The sequence below is a fragment of the Ascaphus truei genome, chromosome 2 (genome assembly GCF_040206685.1).
Source record: "Ascaphus truei isolate aAscTru1 chromosome 2, aAscTru1.hap1, whole genome shotgun sequence".
NCBI lineage: Eukaryota > Metazoa > Chordata > Amphibia > Anura > Ascaphidae > Ascaphus > Ascaphus truei.
This window is the reverse complement of record NC_134484.1, coordinates 427,495,220-427,517,159: the sequence shown is the minus strand read 5'-3', so window position 1 is coordinate 427,517,159 and position 21,940 is coordinate 427,495,220. Positions and strand designations below refer to the sequence as shown.

Sequence of the window (21,940 nt, the reverse complement as noted above, 5' to 3'; positions counted from 1 at the left end):
TTATTTAAGAAAATATATATTTTTGGGACCAGCTGAGTGGAACTGCACTGTCAACCACTGCATCAACTTCGGTGTATTGTATTGTATTGTATGTCTTTATTTATATAGCGCCATTAATGTACATAGCGCTTCACAGTAGTAATACATGTGGTAATCAAATAAATAACAGATAATATAAATAACAGATCATGGGAATAAGTGCTATAGACATAAAAGTAACATTAAGGAAGAGGAGTCCCTGCCCCGAGGAGCTTACAGTCTAATTGGTAGGTAGGTAGAACGTACAGAGACAGTAGGAGGGAGTTCTGGTAAGTGCGTCTGCAGGGGGCCAAGCTTTATGTATCATGTGTTCAGAATATCCACAGTGCTATTCATATGCTTCTTTAAGCAAGTGTGTCTTAAGGTGGGTCTTACAGGTGGATAGAGAGGGTGCTAGTCGGGTACTAGAATGTAATAAGAATGAAAGAGGGAAAATTAATACAATTATTTAAGAAAATATATATTTTTGGGACCAGCTGAGTGGAACTGCATTGTCAACCACTGCATCAACTTCGGTGGAAAATAATTCCTTATAGCTGCTTAATTATATAGCCAAACTCATGCCAGCAATCACCTACACCTGATAAACCCAATAAGCATATAATCCAATGTGATTCTACCTACCCGATCATAACAAAACGAGAAACGAATGGACTGTACAACCTTTCAAAATGGAAATAATTTATAACAAATGCCCTTTCAGCTTAATGAATTGCTTATAGCTCCCCTTCCCAGCCCTGGAATATGTATTCCATAATACAGCATTAACACACTCCCTGTGTATTTGTCATACTTAATGAGACCTCTCTCAGGCGTCTCTCTCCAGAGAGAACCAATGTACTTTTTACAAAAACCGAATTGTGGTAGCAGGTTCTGTAACACTGTCCTGAGAGGAGTTACGATGAAAATCACTTCATGTGTTTTATTTTAATTTTTTTTAATCCTTTGACAAGATTAGGTTCAAGGTAGTTATTGAGAGAGAAAAAAAAAAGAACAGTCAAGATCCAGAGAATAATCATATAATTAATAAATGATCAATTTCTTTCCTTTTAAAACAAAAAGTAGTTGAGAGATGAAAATGAATTCAAATAATGAAATGTCTTGCATAAAACTGTTAAATACATTGCTTTAAAACGTATTTAGTTGGCTATTTGAGTGGAAAATAAATTTACTTACCCATTTTACTGGTGGAATACCGGTGAAAACATTTCCCGGTTCTGCAAAAGAGCAGAATATTACTATAAAACCTGGATGAGCTTTAAAATGAGTGAAGTAGGTTCTACATACAGATGTAGTAGATGTTACTACCCCCGTTAACGCACAAAATAACACGTGTGTTATCTCATTAAATATTGTTTTCAAGTGTACTACAATAAAAGCTGTGCCAACGTTACCACAAGGCATTGCATTAACTGGTTCAAACGGGGCCGCTGACAAATGGGGAGCGCCGGGAAAGCTGTCTGCGGCCCTGGGTGCAATAACATCTTGTTCCAACAGTATGTACAGAACACTTAGCATGTACTGTATCTATTAACTTGCCAAGTAACGCAATGAAAAAAAGTCAGAAGAGAAAATGTAGTTATTCTGTGAGAAGGAGCGGCTCACTGAGTAAAGACACTGACTGACACTGAGTTTGAAGCAAGGGAACCAATTCCCGGTGTCTGCTCCTTGTGACCTTGGGCAAGTCACTCTATCTCCCTGTGCCTCAGGCACCAAAAACATAGATAGTAAGCTCCACAGGGCAGGGACTGGGTCTGCAAAATGTCTCTGTAAAGAGCTACCTAAAACTAGCAGCGCTATACAAGAACAAACTTATTATTATTATTCTGTGTGTAGCCAGGTCCCCCGCTGTGGCGCTGTTCCCCCCCTCGCGACACTCACCGCGGCAGCAGGGAAGTATTAGCCGTTCGTGGGGAGATGCGGGAGGGTGGGCGTGGATAGCGCGACTCTCTGGCAGGCGGCCGGTTGCCAAGAACGCGTGCGGACGCGTTGCCAGGCCGCTGTCGGGTCCCGGTGCAGGGCGCCGCCATAGGGACTTGCGCACGCATGCGCAGAAGACATTTTGGCGCGGGGAAGGCAGGGAAGGTCGCGCATGCGCAGGACGAGCGCGCGAAAGGCCACCAATGAGAGGAGGGCTCTGTAAGGGGACTTCAAGTCCCATGAGCCTCTGGAGCGACCCCATGACGCCAGGGAGCCAATAGGGCTGCAGGAGCTCCCTGCTTGCAAGATATAGATACATTTCGCGGGGTTTTGCAGGCAGGCAGTTGGTGACCGGAGCAGCTAGGGGAAGGAGGTAGGGTGCAGGAGTCAGTGACTCTCTGCACTAGGCCAGCAATTCCCCTAGGCCCCAGATAGCCCTGAGTCACCCTAGTTGAGTGTTGTAGGGACAGGCCCTAGGTTAGGGACCCTGCCCCATTAGCTATTCGCTAGTTAGAGATCCAGCGGACGCTGTGTTTCCCGCCACGATGCTTGGGCTCAAGCCCTAGCCTTTAAGAGAGCTGGACTACCTTCCGGAGGCCAAGCAAGCAGTGACTGCGGTCTGCGGGCAGCAGACAGATCCTTGCCACGGTACAGACGGTGTGGAGCTGCGGTGATATTATCCATGCCGGAATTCACCCCATGTATATATATGTGTCCTGCGAGGAACCATTCCTGCTCTGCTAGGAACCATCGCAGGTGGAGGCACTGCACCGAGCACAAGGTTACTCTTACTCATACTATAGTTGCCCCAGGTTCCCTGTGGCGGAAGTTCAGCCCTCCTGTGAGCCAACAGGTAACGCACCACACCTGGTAACACTAAGTTCCCCGCACCCACACTATATCTGCGATTGGGTGGGGTGGAATACTTGTTACATTTGGAAGCGCTGCTGAGATTCAAACCTGGGGTGCCCTATTCAAAACAGTATCACCAAAGATCAGCAACATGGTAATTCCCTCACGTCAAGAGGTCCACGCGTGGGCTACCACCGTCCGTGAACCACCTAAACACGTTGTTGCCGTAGGGAACGTCCCGGCATTAGTGGCGGAAACTGACATCCGGGACTCACTGAGAAAGCTCTTAGGGCCAGATAAAATATGGTCCCGTGGCAGGGTGTTCGACTCTACTTGTCATTGGAGTGCCCTACTATTCACCGTGGGGCGGGACATATGCCCAGAAGCGGCCCCGAACACTCTACTGTAGTAGCCCCCGAGTGCCCGCCAGAAGGATACCCCCTTATATACTCGGACTTACCAGTAATAAGGGAAATGTTTTCACTAAGAGCCCCTCCTCAAGATCCAGACGAACCGTCCACCAGTACATGGACACCACTTGCACCCGTGTCAAGTACCCCAAACCAGGTTGACCGTCCCCAACCCAAAGTCTCCTTTACCCCAAGCGCCCTCACGGAAGCCAATAGTTGGGCTGACAGTCCGCCCTCTCCACCCGACCCCGTACCCCGCGAGGTACACCCCAGGCATATCAGAGAGAGGGTAACGAACGAAGGTACCATAATGGGGGTGACGCTACCTCAATTCGTAGAAGCCTTCACCCTGGCCTCACTATAGTTGCCCCAGGTTCCCCGTGGCGGAAGCTCAGCCCTCCTGTGAGCCAACAGGTAACGCACCACACCTGGTAACACTAAGTTCCCCGCACCCACACTATATCTGCGATTGGGTGGGGTGGAATACTCGTTACATGTGTAATGATGGAAACATTCACAGAAAGGGCAAACGATGACCCAACACTTAAATCCATAAATATTTGACTATTGTTCAGCATTTCTTTGTCACAAAACAAGTATTTACACACATGCTACGAACACATTACATGTCTAAGTAATGATTGCAACTACATTTTCTTTTCTGTCAAAAACTCCCAACACACAACCAGATAGGGACAAGATAATAATACAAAGGTATTAAGGTTTTAAAAGAGACACATGTATGTAGATAGAGTGAGAGCAGGGGACGCATTCACTCTTACAAGAAAATACTAAAATTAAATTTGTACTGTAAGTATAATCACTTTGTATTTCACCTAACTGCATGCCATTTAGATAAATGGTGCAATTCCACGTACCCTGAATTTTGTTTCTTATTTTGATTAAGGCACTTATCTTAGGTCTCAAGAGTACTCTGTTACTAAACAATAAACATAATTTAAGATATTTTAATTTAAAGAAATCCAGATTCTGTATAAAAAAAAAGGGAAATTACAATTTTCTATGTAAATTGCACAATTCGCTAATCAAGCAGAAAGTTATAGATATTTATTATTATATGTATCTAAACTAATCTGGTAAAAACCTACAATACTAATTTAATTTGAGTCAGTGTGTAAGTTGCCTGCAACACAATGGACTGGACTTTTGACAAGCCCCCATTCCTCCTTCCCATTTTATCCATTCATACACATAATACTGCTTTACTTAACCCTTTCAGGGTCAGAGCGGACAGCGATGCATTGCAGAGCAATCTGGTCATGGAACTCATTTCAGAGTAATGGGCTGCTGGCTCCTCTGGCAATGAAGGGGGTTAAGAATGGCTTTAATATTTGGATATTATGTTATTTCATTTCAATAGTTGCTCTCACTGAAGGAAATGCAGTTTACCTCGTCCAATACCACTCACAATCAGGGTGGGAGCACAGAAGCCTGCAGGTGTTGACAGATTTCTATAAGGTGTTGCTTTCCCAGAGAACTGTCTCGGTATTCTTACTGTAGATATAAAGAACACATCAAACGAAACCGAAGCAAAGAATAAGGTGGCTTCTTTATACCAGTTTACTAAAGTATTATATTGTATTGTATGTCTTCATTTATATAGCGCCATAAATATACATAGCGCTTCACAGTAGTAATACACGTGGTAATCAAATAAATAACAAATAACAGATAATATAAATAACAGATCATGGGAATAAGTGCTTTAGACATAAAAGTAACATTAAGGAAGAGGAGTCCCTGCCCCGAGGAGCTTACAGTCTAATTGGTAGGTAGCAAAAGTTAAAAGAGGGGACTGATCACAGCAAGTGATAGGGCTGGAGGCAGGTACCAATAAAAAAGTATTTATTTAATTAAACAGCATAACAGCAGACAGATACAGAGTCCTCTGACGCGTTTCTCGCCCGTCAGGCGCTATATCAAAGAGTAAGGGAAAGGGTTGATTTTTCTTCACTTGCCCTTGTTAGCACAGTCAGACTCCCCTACTGGTCTTACCTTATGAGGCTTTAATAGGAGTGAGATTGACTTCATTTACACACCTCATTGTGCACCTGGATTGATTTGTCATTTCATGCTACTGTACATGGATTCTGGATTTGTTTAACATATTCCTATACCACATAGTGACGTTTGTAGCACCAGTTAGGGGATTGTTCCCTATTCCCCTATGCTCCATTATCTTAATTGGTAGGTAGGGAGAACGTAGAGAGACAATAGAAGGGAGTTCTGGTGTCTTTATTTATATAGCGCCATTAATGTACATAGCGCTTCACAGTAGTAATACACGTGACAATCATATGCCATTTTGCCCTTCTGTTCTAGCACAAAGTGCCAGCCATTAAAGATCTAGTCAACACCATGTGAGTAGTTTTCTATACATTTCTCTCATTTTTCACTTATATTTAATACTGTGTTGCACTCCATTTATATTTTGTTTTTCATATACCCCTGGATTGATTTGCGCTCCTAATTCCCTGCCTCTAACACTTGTATAATGACCGAGCAAAAGATGTTGGCTTTGCATTTGTAGGCACACATTTCTTTATCTGCAGAAATGTATATACAAATATTTCTGAGAACAGCACTTGCACTTTTAAATACCATAAAAAAGCAGTTCCATGTCTGCATCCAACATTATTACACAAACAGTTGTGTACCTTGTGTTTTTTATTTTATTTATTTATTTATTTATAAAATATTTACCAGGAAGAAATACATTGAGTTACCTCCGTTTTCAAGTATGTCCTAGGCACAGAGTTAAGACAAATAATACATGGTTACAAATACAGTTACATAAATGAACATGGTATACATTATATACAAGACATTGCATGCACCGTTAAAGATAATATATATTATGGGCGTATGAAACTATGGCTAATAGCGCTTTTGCCCATTTGTGCTACAAAAATAAAAATAAACTCAAGTAAATAAAATACACATTACAACACAATAAAAACAAACACTAGCCAATAAATCCATTGATTATCACTGTGGTTATCTATGCCCTCAATGGGGCACAGATAGCCACATTGGCATTCAACGGGCACTCTATAGATAATAAATGTGTATCTTACCCTTGCCGGGATGAAGGCTAATCCTTCTCACCGAACTGCGGCACCAATAAACTCATGACCCACGAAGCAATGATCCTCAACTTGAACTACAGCTTGATGTGCAGACGTCCACAGTCCTCTGTAGCTTAAAGAGAAGTCACTGGTGAGTACATCTTCTTTTCTTCTTTGTTCTTTTCTTTCTTCAACAGGTCCAGCGAATGTTGCCACGCCGTCGTCTTCCTGTCAAATGAGACATAACAGGCCTTATATAAAGCCTGTGATGTCACATTTGACAGACATGGTACATCCACCAATCCGATTGGTAGATGTACCATGTGTCTAGGCATCAAGTTTGGCAGGGGAATGACTTCTCTACCAAACTTTATGGAATAACATGGTACATCCACCAATCCGATTGCTGGATGTACCATGTGATGCCTTACCTTTTTTGGGTGATGGGACGTCACCTTAAAGGGAGGGAAGCACAGCCAATCAGGTACCATATGCTTCCCTCCCTTTAAGGTGATTGTCAATGTGGCTATCTGTGCACCCATTGAGAGCATAGGTAACCACAGTGACAAATCAATGGATTAATTGGCTAATGTTTGTTTTTATTGTGTTTCTGGAGTTATTGAGCCAGTATGTTTCAAGCCAGTAGACCATTTGGGACACTCAGTGGTTGAGGTTGTGGCCAAGGGTCATGCGGCCTGCAGTCTCCTCAACATCTGCCCCCCCTCCCCCCTCACTATACTGGTCGGACATCTTTGCATCAATGCACATATTTACTGGCTCTGCTCCAATACCAAACTTAATTATTGCTTTATGATTCTCATGCATACAAGGACTCATAAGTTCCCACTCACATTATATGGGTCTCCCTGAAGGTTTTTCCAGGCATCGGATAGGGGATTATTTTTCTTATATATTTCCTGGGACCCTCAGCGTATCTGCGACCCGCTTTGGTTACCGGCTATCTGCTGTTCCATAGCAAGCAACTTGCCACCCAGTCACACCACTGTGGCATTGGTTGTTAGCCTTTATTACCATACTTATGATTATTTTATGAAGGTAAGGAAGTGATCGCTTGTGCATAGTGTCTGCATATAAATTTGCTGCTTTTTTTTTTTTAAACTAGGGAAAAATTTAAACTTTAGCCCCTGGACACTGGGGGTCTTTGACCTGTTGCCAATTAATGAGCTGAAGCACTCTAATAAATCAACAAAAACCTTTAGAAGGGCCCTGCATTCAGGTGGAGGGATGCAATTTCAAAAGGAAAATAAATAAATAGAGTTGTTTGCACATTTCAGATAAAACCCCAAAGTCTGCAATTTAATAGAGTATAAGTAAGAAAGTGGAAATGCTGCATTCAGCTGTTATGAGCAACTTGCTTTGTCAGCAGTGTAGCTAGAAGACATGAAACCATATTCTGCACATTAAAAAAAAGACATCAAATGGAGATTCCTGCAATATGAAAGAATGGAATCCTACAAAGTACTAAGTGGTAACCCTACTGTCATAATTTTATTTTGAGTATTTGCATTTTTGATACACAGAAAAAAACATGGGAATATGCAGGTATATCTTACAAGAGTATATTATATATATATATATATATTTATTTATATATATATATATATATATATATATACAGTGTTCGACAAACCTATACATTTGCTCGCCCCGGGCGAGTGGATTTAACATCGTGGCGAGGTCCTATTGGCCCAAGCAGCATACGTTTGTTACTAGGTGGCGAGTAAATTTTTTTGTGTGGCGAGTAGATTTTTTGGTGATTTGTCGACCACTGTATATATATATATATATATATATATTTGTAGAGGTGTCGGTACCGTGTTAGCTGAACTTTAATAATCAAAAATGAATAGACGATACCGTTCCGTGGCTAACTAAATGCTTTTATTTGTGCGAGCTTTCAAGATACACTGATCTCTTCTTCGGCAAGAGTGTGTATATATATATATATATATATATATATATATATATTTACATATATATATATATATAGTATAATATTATATAAAAATATAATAGTGTATGTATGTATAACCTCATAAAAATATGACTAACAAATACAACTGAAAATGTCAACTACCTGTTGTAGATGCAGAGGAAGATTTTGCTGTGGTTTTTCCTGGGAAAGGCATCTTAAGACCAAATGCTGAAAACAGAGCTGTTGGGGATTCTGTACTTCGATTAGCTTCAAACAGAACAATGCCAAAATACAAAATTAATCAAATTGAGTGGTTACTGTATATTAGAACATGATAAATCTATTGAAATGTATAATCTTCTGGGAGACTTTAATCTCCTTTTAATATAGACCACTTTGGCCATTATACTGTATCTGTATGTGATGGCATGTTAATTATGTCTGGTACAATCTATTGGCTGCTACAGGGTATGTAGAATAGGTTTACCACATAATATAAATATCAGCAATAGCCACAATGATGTCTATACATTGTATATACTTTAGTTCTGGAATGCAATACTTCCAGGTAAACAAGTGATTTAGTAGGGTGCCAACTGGTGTGGTCTCAAAGGGGGCAGGTTTAGCCCCGAAGGAGCAGCACGACTGGCACGTCGAAATGTTCCTGACATGGACGCATTTTAATTCACAGACACGATTTCTCTCACAATTGTCGCTCCCTGCACCATTTGGCTAAGGGGGCACGCACATTTTTTAAAGCCTACCCAGCCATTTTTTGGTCAGGGTGCTTATGCACATTCACAAAGCACTTACTGCACTATTATGGTATTGTATGTTTTTATTTATATAGCGCCAAAAGTGTACTCAGCGCTTCACAAAGAATACAGTACAGGGAATTATTTAAGTGCAGCAAAATCAGACAATAGGAAAGGAAATCCCTGCCCCGAAGAGCTTAAAATCGAAGAGGTTTGATGGGGAATTTACAGAGACAGCAGGCGAGGGAATAAGTGCTGTAGATGGCAGTGATTGGCCACAATGGGTGGTAGGATTGACTATGGGTGTGGGTGAATAGTCATGAGTGCAGGCTATTGGGATGCCTTGTGGGGTGAGTTTTAAGGTTAGTCAGTATTAAAATGAGAGGGTTAACACAATTTACAGGGGAAGAGATGGCAGGGAGGCATGGTTCATCCATCAGGTGTGTATGCTATGGTCACTGTAACAGTGTGCCCACTGCACAGCACCCCACTGCACAGCACTTACATTTTTGTTTTGAATGGGTTTCATTGATTTGGATTTGTCTCACGGTTTTGCACACGGCTAGTCACCGTCTCTCTCCAAGAGAAACCGACGGTGATTAGGCTTCAGCCGAAAACCAAAGTCTTGGACTTTCTTGCCTTTTGGCCGAAGAAAGGAAGAGGACGATGTCCGGAATCCTGACGTAGGATGTCGTCAAAGACCCAGAAGACTTTCTTGGTCCACAGCTCAAGAGATAGTAACAGGACTTATCTGACTTCGGGAGGACAATCACAAGTAGGAGCACCCAAATCATTATGGTGATTTGAGCACAGGGCACACTCAGGCTCTCAAACAAACAAAAAAAGCAGTCTGTGAGTAGGTTAACTGGCTATGCATTTTAACCCAGGCTGTGCTGAAAAGGTGTGTAAAATGGCAGGCATATGTTTATAGGGGTCCATGTTATAATGGATTTGAAGTAAAAGGTGACACTGTGTGCTCATTTGAATGTTATTTCCCAGAATCCCTTGCGGCAGTGGAAGCCCCTGTATGCTAGGAGATAATAGTGAAAAGCAGGGTTGCAGACTTGTACTCACAACTGATTTTTCATTTGAGATAAACAAACACAAGAAGATATGTATCAGCAGTTTGTCTAAGAGGCAATGCACACGCATTTTATATGAATTTGTGCTGGTCTCAAATATATAAAAAGTAACAAGAGTTTCTTACATCTGACGCTGGGCATTAACTTATTGTTTGTTTATTTACAACCTATGATACATTTCCCCAGGGTCTCATGAATAGCAAAAGAGAGCCTGATTCCCAAGGGCCAAAGGTCATCTATCTCATAGTTGATATTTTTTATGCCACAATGTTCAGTCACATGAGCATAGAGCCCTAATTACCCCCGAATTCACTGTACATCTACCACATTTTGGGTGAAATACAATGCAAGTTCAAAAATGTAAATACTCACTTGTTTGATAAAATGGGTGAGTACTAAAGGGATACATGTTTGCTCTTGGTGAAATCTTGGGTTGCCTTTCTCTGTGCTGGAGTAGAAGAGTCTGTCTAGGTGAATGTTTCGGCTGATTAATGCCTAAATTTAAAAATGACACATTTGTGATGACCATGTTAATGCGTTAACATAAATGCTGGTTTAAATCTTGTATTGTTCCCCAACACAATACAGCCCAATATCGCAAGTTGGAGAAGATGTGCAATTTAAAAAACTTCCAAGGCCGCAGCAAAATGATAAAGAAAAATGCCAAATCTGGTCACCCTTAAAGTAAAATTTGTATTTATTTGTGGCTGACATAACATTAATACATTTTTATTTCTACTTACTTCTCTGGAATTCATGCTGATCAAGTATTTATTATTTTATACTGTTTAAAGAATAAATGCGATGAACAATTTTCCACTAGATTTCAAAAGTAGAGAATGATTTAAAAAAAACACCAAAACATTTAGTGAACACAGAATCATTAGAGCTGCTCCCTATGTTTCCTCTAACCCCATGGTTGTTGGTAAATTAACGCTTAAATCTGCCAAAGAAAAATGCTTGCCGCAGAGAACAAAATGGCAGCTGGGTAAACCATGTCGTGGGCAAATAGATACAGGCTTCAATTCATCCAGTGTTTGGCCCAACATCAAGTCACACAGACTTCCACCATGCAATCAACCAATTTAACAACAAAGGAAATTGTCACAACAAGATTATTATGGGAGATTTTAATGCAAACATTGCTCAGCAGAAAGACGAAGCATCAGTTTGTAAGTATGGTTACGGTGACAGGAATGAACATGGAGACAGATTGGTAGAATTTGCAGATTGTGAAAACTTCTCCATCATGAATTCATTCCTCAAGAAGAATCCAGGAATGCACCCAATTGAGTCAATAAGTAAAATGACTGTATCCTATAGTATATGTACCAAAGAGAAAGAACTCAGTTCTAATAGCACTCGTTTATCTAAATTGTGTATGTTATTTTAATGAAAAATATTCTTTATTGAATTAATAGTTAAAATAAGGAGTGCAAAAAATAAACCAAACCAAAATTATATACAGAAGGACTGTGTAGCGCCTTTGAGGCAATTAGTATACCGACTAATGCACAATTGTAGTCGATTTATTGAAGACCTCTAAAATATTAATGAGGTATGAGTTAAATTATTTGGTTAGTAAAACTTAATTATATGTATTCAGACAAAACAACATTTTTTATAATGCCTTGAATTAGTAGCCTGTTGGTTAAATTGCTGAACTAATATACCTCTGAACTCACTATTGTCCTTCAGAAGACATAATTAATTTAAAGAGACTCACAAAGAGTCACTATTGGGTAATTACCAATAAGTTCAGTTCGAAAAATAAAATAGATATACTCAGACCCAGAAATTGTATGAGAACACACGGCATAATCCAGCAGAAGACGAGCGAGAAGAAACCATTAGTGATGTACCACGCATCCTTCCAGAAGTGGCAAAAGCAATAACATCCATGAAGACTCCCGGGGAAGATGGAATTACAACTGAAATCTTGAATTAAGCTGGGTAAAAAATTTGCAAAACTCTTTACATGCTTCTTAAAGAATATGAAAATTCCAGAACAATGGAGCAATACCGTAGTTCTCCTCATCCACAAGAAAGGAGACAAAGAAGACCTCAAGAACTACAGACCAATCAGTCGGCTTTCAATCAATTACAAGATTTTTACTAAAATACTCACTAAGCGGCTGCAACAGACCCTGGACTTTGCACAGCATAGAGAACAAGCAGGATTTCACAGTGGATACAACACAATGGACCACTGTCCAAGTCGTACAAGAAGTGATTTCTCGAAGTAATGAATATGATCTACCACTCAGTTTAGGATTCATAGATTACGAAAAAGCATTTGATTCAGTCTACACCTCAACAGTTCTAAATGCATTAAGATAAATTGTTGCAGAAGAGTACATTGATATTATAAACAACATTTACAAGAATGTCACATCAACCATTAGATTACATGAAGATACAAGCAAGAAAAGGATCAGCAAGGGAGTGCAACACGTTGTCAGCAAAGCTTTCACAGAAACACTTGAATAATTGTTCAAGACATTGCATTGGGAAGAAAAAGGAATCAAAATCAACTATAAATACTTGAGCCAACTGCGATTTGCAGATAACATTGTTATTTTTGTCACAAGCCCAGAAGACCTCCGGCAACAAATCGGAGAACTCGGAGAAGCAAGTAAGAAAGTGGGATTCCATATGAATCTCAGCAAGACTAAAGTGATGTTCAACAAATGTGTCAACTCTGCAAAATAAATGGAAAAGAACTAGAAGTCACTGAATGCTTTGTCTACCTTGATTGGCAAGTAACATTGGACGGTAACCTTTTGAATGAAATTAATAGGAGAGTAATGTAACAAGACAATCTTTCATAGAAACCATCCACTGTGCCTCAAGAGGAAAGTTTTCGATCACTGTGCTCAAGCATGGATATGAAACTTGGACCCTAAGTGCAAAGATAATTCAGAAGCTTCAGACAACTCAAATAAGTATGGAGAGATGTATGTTGGGTGTTACCCTGAAGACACAGGAAAATGAATGTATGGGTGTCACAGTAGCTTGTGAAAGGGTATAATATACACCAAATATCTGGGTTGAATTGAACACGACTTAGATATAATAAATATAGTTTATTCCTTAAAGAAGGAGAACACACAAGATGGTACAAATAACAGACTTACTTAGGGGTTGGACAATGAAGCAATCAGGTACAGGATTGGCAATTCATTCAGCAATACAGGTTCAAATGAAGACATCACGAAAGACACGAAAAGACAATGGGTATAGGGTTTACACTGGTTTATATGGGATTCTAGCCCTATATGTTCACAGAGGGTGTCAGGCATTGGATATCAATTACCTCCATCCAATGACCCTTTGCCACCTCCCTTGAGAGGCAGAGTCATACCTGCCCACAGGGGTGGACATTATTTTAATCAGGGGCTCATTTCCCTAGCCCCCCTCCCACAAGACCGGCGTCTGAAAGTCTGCTTGGGACAGGAAAACGTTTGTCCCAAGGTGTGAAACACAACACTTATCCCAAGTACGCACGTCCTGCTCTGTTTTGTTCCAGCATACACAAGCAGGGTGGGGGAGCCTTTGATCAGGGGGTTTATTGTAGACCACTTGTCTCCCCCCTGAGCATTAACATACCATATGGGCGCTAGCCTTCCCAAGCTTTTACCCTGGACCCAAAATACAATACATTCTTTAATATCTACACATATTAAAATAATCCGTTCTGTGGGTATGAGCGGGCTGAAATTTGCCAGGTCCTCATGCCGGAGGACCCTTGCCATAGTGGCCAAATCTCAGCCTTCCACGACCCCCAGAACCGGAGATACAAAAATACAGTTTAAAAGCACATTACAAAAGTGGCTTTTTTTTCTGCCATTCAAGTCAATGGCAGAAACCTAAACTTTACTATTACCCTGACTCCGTTCTGTTGCCCCGAGAGGGTCGCTATTTTCCATGCAATTCTGCCGGAACTAGGACTACATGGTGACCGAATCTCAGCCCTCTAGGTTGAACAGAACCAGAGTTATGGGGTCCAGGTTTCTGCTCATTCTGACTTAGCCGTTTCATAGCCACGCGGCTTTCTCTGCCATTACGGTCAATGGTAGGACCCTTCTGGCCAGCGCTACCCTTTCTCGTCGCCATTACTAGTCGGACCCTGTTGGGGTCAAGTGAGGGGGTGCCTAACATCTAGGGGCAAAATGAATTGTATTTCTGAGTGCCCTAGAACAAAAGTTCCCACGCCAATTGGCCGTGAACTTGACCGAGGCTCTAGTTCCCACGCCAATTGCGCGATCAAAGCTCTTTTTTGACAATGTTGCTGCTCTTGCAGTTTTGCGGTCTGGCAGGCTTCCAGCTCGTCTCCGGAGGTCGGCTTCCAGGAATCCCCATTGAAATGGATGGCTCCATTGACTTTCAATGGAGAACCGCTGCTCCTCCTCTTGAGCGCCACCTGCAGGTCTTCTACGGAAACGGGCCCAAATCTCCGGAATCTCCATAGCATTGTATTGAGCCCCAATGGCGACCTATGGAGAAACTGCAAAATGGAGCCTCAAAGGCGGAAAAAGGGACAAATGACCATACACACAGAATTAACATTAACCCTTTCCCTCCCGCATAGATCGCAGTGTATGTGTTGGTGCAGACACTGGAATGGGAACAATACATATTCACAGGGGGGTACACAGTTGGTGCTGAAGCAGGGGCATAACTACAGTACTGGACATCATTCCAGTTAACCCCTCGCCTCCCAGGTGAGAGCAGGGGGTGGCCAAATGGGGTGTAACCCCTTTAATACCGGGCCAAACCCCCTCTCCCATGACAATGGGATCGAGAGCAAACAAGTCTGTGACATCATCACAAGGGTGAAGAAATTAAAATGGCAGGGGACCGGACATATCGCAAAAAGAAATTACTCAATTTGGCCAAAGATGGTACTTTATTGGATTTCAGGGGAAATTAAAATACCAAGATGACGACCAAAACTAAGATGAGAGGATATCAGAAAATGTATTGCAGCAATGTGGAGGAGAGGCTTCTAACCACAGTACCTGGGAAATCATTATGGAAGCCCTTCATCCAGTAGTTGATCGACAAAGACTGAAAAAAAAAATATATATATATATATATATATATATATATATTTATTTATAGAGTTGCAAAAGCCTGCGAAGGAGGAGAGTGCTAATTGGCGGGAGGGAGCAGATCCTTGACCCAGCAGCCTCTAGGGAGGGTCAGGAGAGAGAGTGAGCCAATGGGCTGGGGAGGTGAAGGAGATATAGGGAGGTGGTTGCGCGCACGTGGAGTTAGAGCTGGTTGGAGAGGAGAGGAGATGGAGTGTCGGTGTAGGGGAGGTTAATCCGCCCCGGCGCAGGCCGTGTGCCCCAGGCCCAGTTTAGCCCTGAGTCACGGTAGAGACAAGCTGAACGAGGGATCGCCATAGTGAGGTTCCTGTTCCCATAGTATCGTTAGACCTTCATCGGGACTATCCTATCGAGTGGGAGGTCTGGGCTCAGACCCCGCTTGTTGTTGTCGGAGCCGGGTGGGATCGCCCCGGACCAACGTGAGAGAGAGAGAACGGTGTCGACGTGCGGAGACCCTTTGTGAAGAACGTAGCAGTCCCGGGCACGGGAGTGCCCGGCAGATATTTCAACAAGTGCACCAACGGTACCATTCGTTCATTCGGGACACAGTGGCTGCGCAGTCACCCATACACACATTTAGTTGCTCACAGTTGAGCGGGAGGACTAATCCGTTAAGGATCGGACACGGGGTGGGATCACCCGGTGGTGGGTTCGGGGAAGTGTTGGCGTCCGCCGTGACGCATGATAGTGTCGCCCGCCGTGGCGCAAGATAGTGTTTGGAGCCCGCCGTGACGTGTTATATAGTGTCTCCTCTAGGGAGGGACACCAGTTGATATATATATATGTGCATATGTGTACAATTTCCTGCAAGTAAAGGCATTGATTGTTTTACCTACGTTGTGGAGTGATCTATATATTTCCTGCGAGGAACCACTCCCCCTCTGGTGGGAGCCATCGCAGGTGGAGGCGCTGCACCCAAAATACTATTACGCGAGTAACCCCAGGCTCTCCGTGGCAGAGACTTAGGCCCTGTGAGCCTACAGGTGACACAGCACATAGTAGTGGCTTGCTAGCGATAGGAAGCAGGGCTACATATATATATATATATATATATATATATATATATATATATATATATATATATATATATATATATATACACACACACACACACACACACACACACATACATAGACACACACTATATATATATATATATATATATATATATATATATATATATATATATACATATATATATATATATATATACATACACACACACACACACACACACACACACACACACACACACACACACACACACACACACACACACACACATATATATATATACACACACACACACACACACACACACACGCTTACATACTATGGTATATATTAACCCTTTAATGCTGTGGGTGTTTTATGGTGTTTGTAGCCAAAGCGCTGAATAAATGTTGGCGTTTCTGGTACTAGCAATGTTCAAACCACAATCGCAGTAATATTCTTAATCTGAACCTACTGTAAGTGAATCATACATGGTATTTTCTGGAAAATCCTGCAGATTATACTATTTCTATTTTAATGCAATTTTACAGAAATGTTAGTCCAAATGCTAAAAATGTATGCAACTCCTCCCTAACTCCTCCTTGTATTGCAAGCTGGCACAAAATTTGAAGCAAAGAACTTGATACATTGACGCAAGGAGACGCAAGATGAAAATTACGCATTTGCATACATTTTCCTCCAAATTTGTCTTGATATATCACCCCTATTGTCTTCTCCGATCAATGCAACTGTCATCCTGAAATTGGTGGTAGCTAAGTACTATTTTACTATGCAGCCAAGAATTGACCTTTGAGCATTTTTTTTAAGATTATTGATTTGTAAGGGTTTGAGCAATAAATTCCATTTTATCTACATCTTTTTGATTTAAAACCCATCAACATGTATTGTGGTGTTTCTGTATATAGAGAACGCCATTACCTTGGATGTATAATGGTTTTTGGTAGCTTTTTTGCCAAACGCGGTCATACAGTGATGGCTGTTCATAGTGGACCTTTTAAAAAAAGAAATGTTACATACATACAGTATGTTCATTATTTCTACTTGCATACAAGTAACATAAATATGATGTGTATATAACTGAAGAAACAGGAATACATATTAAACATTTTTTGGTGTAATTTGACTGAGTGAAACTAAGTTTTAACATACAGTAGTATTATTGGGTTTCCTAAAGATTATTTTCTGGGCCCTAAATGCTAGTTGGTGCAATAGAACTATTGAGACCATTGAGATTTTCAATCATGGGAGTTAATGCAATAAAGTAACAAGTCCCAGCAAATGAGTGAACAAGCCTAGGTCCGCTCTTCCAGCTGTGCACGGCTCTGGCTCCCTTAGGCACATCAGGTTCCACAGGACACTCAGAGTTTCTATGACAGAACAGTGCTCAGCTGGAAGAACGGTTAAGTTGAGATGCGCGTGCGCAGGGCCGCAGACAGATTTCCCGGGGCCAAGGACTACAGTTCTGACCTCCCCCCCCCCCCCGTGTCGGCAGTGTTGCGAGACCAATTTCATACCTCGCGAGCCCCCTCTATTTCCCTCTCATATATTTCTCTCTGTCTCACCTCTCACTCTTCCCCCTCCATCAATTACCCCACGCTCACTCAATCCTTGGCCCCCCCGCCTCACATGTATTTCTCTCCCCTGCGTCTCACGCTTACTCCCTCTTTCCTCACTCATCCCCTCTCTCCTCTCCCTCCGTCAATTACCCCTCGCTCACTCATTCCCTCCCCCTCATACAATTACCCCCACAAGATATATACCAAAAAACTTCCCACCCCCAATGCAAAAAACTTCCCATCCCCAAATACATTTTTAAAAAATCCCCGCCCCCGAAAGTATATACAACCTCCCCCACCCCTCCAAATACATTTAAAAAAACACCTACCCAATACATATATAAAAAAAAGTACATATACCCCCCATACATACATAAAAAAACAATATATGTATAAAAAAAACAATACATATAAAACCCACCCAAATACATCTAAAAAAGACCGCAATGCATATAAAAAAGACCCCGATGCATTTTAAAAAGACCACAATACCCCAATACATCTACAAAATACCCCAATACATCTAAAAAAACAGCCCAATCCATTAAAAACAAAAAAAACAATACATTTAAAAAAACAACCCTCCCCAATACATGTAAAAAATACTCCAACCCATATAAAAATACTCACAAGCCCCCCAATACATATAAAAATTCCCCCAAGCCCCCAATACATATCAAAATTCCCCCAACCAACCCCCAATATATATACAATTTCCCCCAAGCCCCCCAATACATATAACAATACACCCAAGCCCCCCCCCCCCCAATACATATACAAATATAGACTTACCTTAGGTCAGGCTGCAAATTTTCCCCGACCTCTGGCCTGGCCCTGCTCCCGTTTATATCTGGGCTCCGGCTCTCAGCTGCCTGCAGGACATTTCCCCTCTCTGTCCCATGCCGCCCAGATTCCACTGCCGGCACGCAACAGGGCTCTCTGACGTCAGTGCGCTGGGCCAAGCTTACTTCCGTCGTGCTGCCGTCAGAGAGCCCCGTCGCGCGCCGGGCAGCTGTCCTGTACAAGCTTCTATCCAGAAGGATTTCCTAACCGCTCTCTAGGGACACAGATTCCCAGCCAAAGATGCAGTAAGGACTTTAATATTGTTCCATAACTATTGTAGTATATGTTTAGGGGTTGGGAACTGGACAAAGCCAGCCAGCCCGATAGAAAAGGCCTGGAATCTCCTTATGGAGAGTAGGCGTTCTTTTTTTGAGTTTTGTTTTGCCTTAAATGGACAGTGTGCCCAAATGTTTATTTGTGTTGTTGAGAAATAAAACCACTGAACATTTGGTGTACCCTGAAAATGCACGTGTGGACTCTTGTCTGACCTCGCCTACAGGCCGTCCGTCCTGCCACAGCGCCCTACAAAGGCAGTCACAAGCTGAGCAAGGACTCTGAGAGGCAAAACAAGGACCCACAATTTCAGGGACACGTATCGTTATTTGTTTACCCATTTACGTAGTTTTTTATTCAATACAGTCTGTGTATGTACTTGTATGTCCCTGACACCTGGGATCTGACTCTGAATGTTCACTCAGTAGATAATTATTTTCATGCATTCATTTGTACTGCAGTGCAGGCATGTCAGTCTGTGATGCCTAAAGCTAGTTACTCATTTTTCTCTTGTGTTTTCTCCAGATAGTAAGGTGTTTTAGTAGCATGATGGAAACTAAGGGGTTGTTTTTTTTGCATACATTGTTAGTCAGCAGAGATTTTTTCTATTGACAGATTCTTGATCCTAATTTAGTTCATTGCTGATTACACATTGATTACTGTTTTACACAACCCAGACCATGCCTCTATTTTATTTCAACAGACAGAGGAGCAATTGGTGGGTCTGTGGGAACGGGCCTGAGGAAGGGACACTCCGCCCTGAAACGTTGCCCCTCTCATCCCTAGAGATTTCTCTTGCTCACTGTTATATCTTATGGTCTTATACCACCTTTTGTCTCTTTTCCCTTTTCCTTCCCTCCCCACATTGTCCTTGTGTTATCCCTTACCCACCCCCTCACTCTCATCGTTCATCGTTGTGCCTTTTAGGATATACACAGTATCTATGGTTTATGCAATGTACAATCTCTTTAGCATCTTGTTTGACATATAATACATTCTGTTTTCATTTTTGGCATAAACCCATTGTCGTACTGTCTTTGGTTTAGAGTGCTGGGAATCTCCCTCTCTTTTACACAAATCTGTAGAGTTTCCTTTGAAACATGTTTGGAATGTCGGCAAAATAGCCTTTGTTTTAGTGAAAGTATTCCTGTGATAAATTGGTTTTAACTACTGCATCCTTGCTATAATTCAGTAAGTCTATGAGGAACTTCAATGTAAGGTTTGATAAATACAGTACATTAAACTAAATGTGCACTCTATTGTCACTGTCTGCTAATGTCTCTACCTTAACTTTTTCCTAGCCCTGTCCAAAGAACAGAGGTTAAATGGCATCTGAATGCACTCAGGTCACTTCGAGATACTGTAAGTGGCGGGGACAATACGAATAAAACACATGGGAAGTATTAGATATACCGGTACAATAGGCCCCTGTTCCCAGGAGCTTGCAGGCTAAAAGGAGGGGAACATTTTGTGCAAAAATGAAATAACCTTTTCTGTTCATCAGGCAGCAATACCCAGAAAAAGCTTGATAAACTGTAAACAAGTGCATCAAATCAATTCCATGCAAAAATAATAGAGACATTTTTACATTGATCATAAGTACAACACACAGTAAGAGAAAAGAGGAAATACAAACTTAAATAAAAATAATGAAAAAAGAGAAGGGGAGTAAATAATTTATGCATAAAAACAAAATACCTCTTCATCATCTTGCCCTGGCTTTCCAAGGGGTGGTCTTGACGGGTCAACTTTACCTTTGAATTTCTGTGAAAAAAGAAAGGGCCATATTTACTAAGTGGTGCTATGCCACAATACACCTTCTGGTCCTGAAAGATACATCACGGCCCATTCCCTCAAATGGGCCGAGTAGTACCTTTCGGAAGCAGAAAGTGTCATATAGTAAAGCACCACTTAGTGCCATGGCCCTAAATGTATGCTAGTTATGTGAACCTAAAGAATACCGTGTTTGATATCTTTAGTACACAATGTTACTGTATATACTTCTAATTCTTAATGGCCCATCGGATTAACACAGCAGGGGTCCCTGCAGTCCCGCTGTGTTAATTCGATGGGCCATTAAGAATCTCACAGAAATGTTGAGGATATGTTGAGGCATTTACTGTGAGAATCTCCTAGAATTTCCCAGGTAAGTGTTCTAATACTGGTGGCTGTATCTGTACTACAGGTACATCATAGGCAGAGGTAGGAAGAGACTATCTTTCTAGTTTGTTTGTAAAAGTTTTATATAACTTCACACACAGATGTTGAAAAAAATCCCAAACCAACAAGGAAAAGAAGGAACATTTAGCAAAACAGCACCAGCGCTATGTATACAAACAAGATGGCAAACATTTTACAACAAGTTTCCAGGTGAAGATTTTGTAGTTTTTCAGCCCACTGAATTATGATATCTTAAACGACTTTTGTTCTCCCAGGTTCTGTCACAGGGTGATTTTTTCCCCCTCACTATTATTGCACCCCCTCCACCCCGAGTGTCTCCTTATAGTCTAGAAAAAAAATCTAATTGAAAAAAAACTTTAGACAATGGGCAGCAGACATTTTTAGATAACAAAAGTGGAATAATAATAATAAGAGCACGTCATTCTTTCTACAAGAACCTAAATAACTATTGTTCCTCTGGAAATAAATAGTTCTATGGCTCTTTTGTATAATTTTACCTCTTGAGTACTGTATATAAAATATTATACTTATCAACCTACAATCATAAATGGAACTTATTTGAATTTAGATACATGAGCACAGTCTGCTCCTTCATGTCTATTTTTAGGAAATGTTTTGCATGGAGCACTACTGTACTCATATGAAGAATAGTGCTTAATTCATTTAAGGTTCTTCCAACGTAAGTTTCGAAGTTAACTGTTGTCAAGCTTAAACAAGCTGGCCATCCCTCACTTCAATATCTTGCCCCTTCTTTTTGGAATTGACATGATTTCCCGTAATTCTTTGTCTTTGCTTAAACATACAGTAGATTTCTGTATTTTTATTTTACTCTATTGTTTCTCATTCTTTAAAGCAGCGTGTGCTCGATGTGTCTTT

The 21,940-nt window shown here is 41.3% G+C and overlaps 1 long non-coding RNA gene across 1 annotated transcript; it reads right to left on the bottom strand.

Annotated features, from left to right (window-relative positions):
* Nucleotides 1-9,527: 9,527 nt before the first annotated feature.
* On the bottom strand, nt 9,528-20,649 carry LOC142488775 (uncharacterized). Its single transcript, XR_012799649.1, has 3 exons — nt 20,582-20,649; nt 17,130-17,202; nt 9,528-10,578 (listed from the first exon to the last, which is right to left on the bottom strand). It is a non-coding gene; the product is annotated as an uncharacterized LOC142488775 (long non-coding RNA).
* Between the last annotated feature and the right edge of the window lie 1,291 nt (nt 20,650-21,940).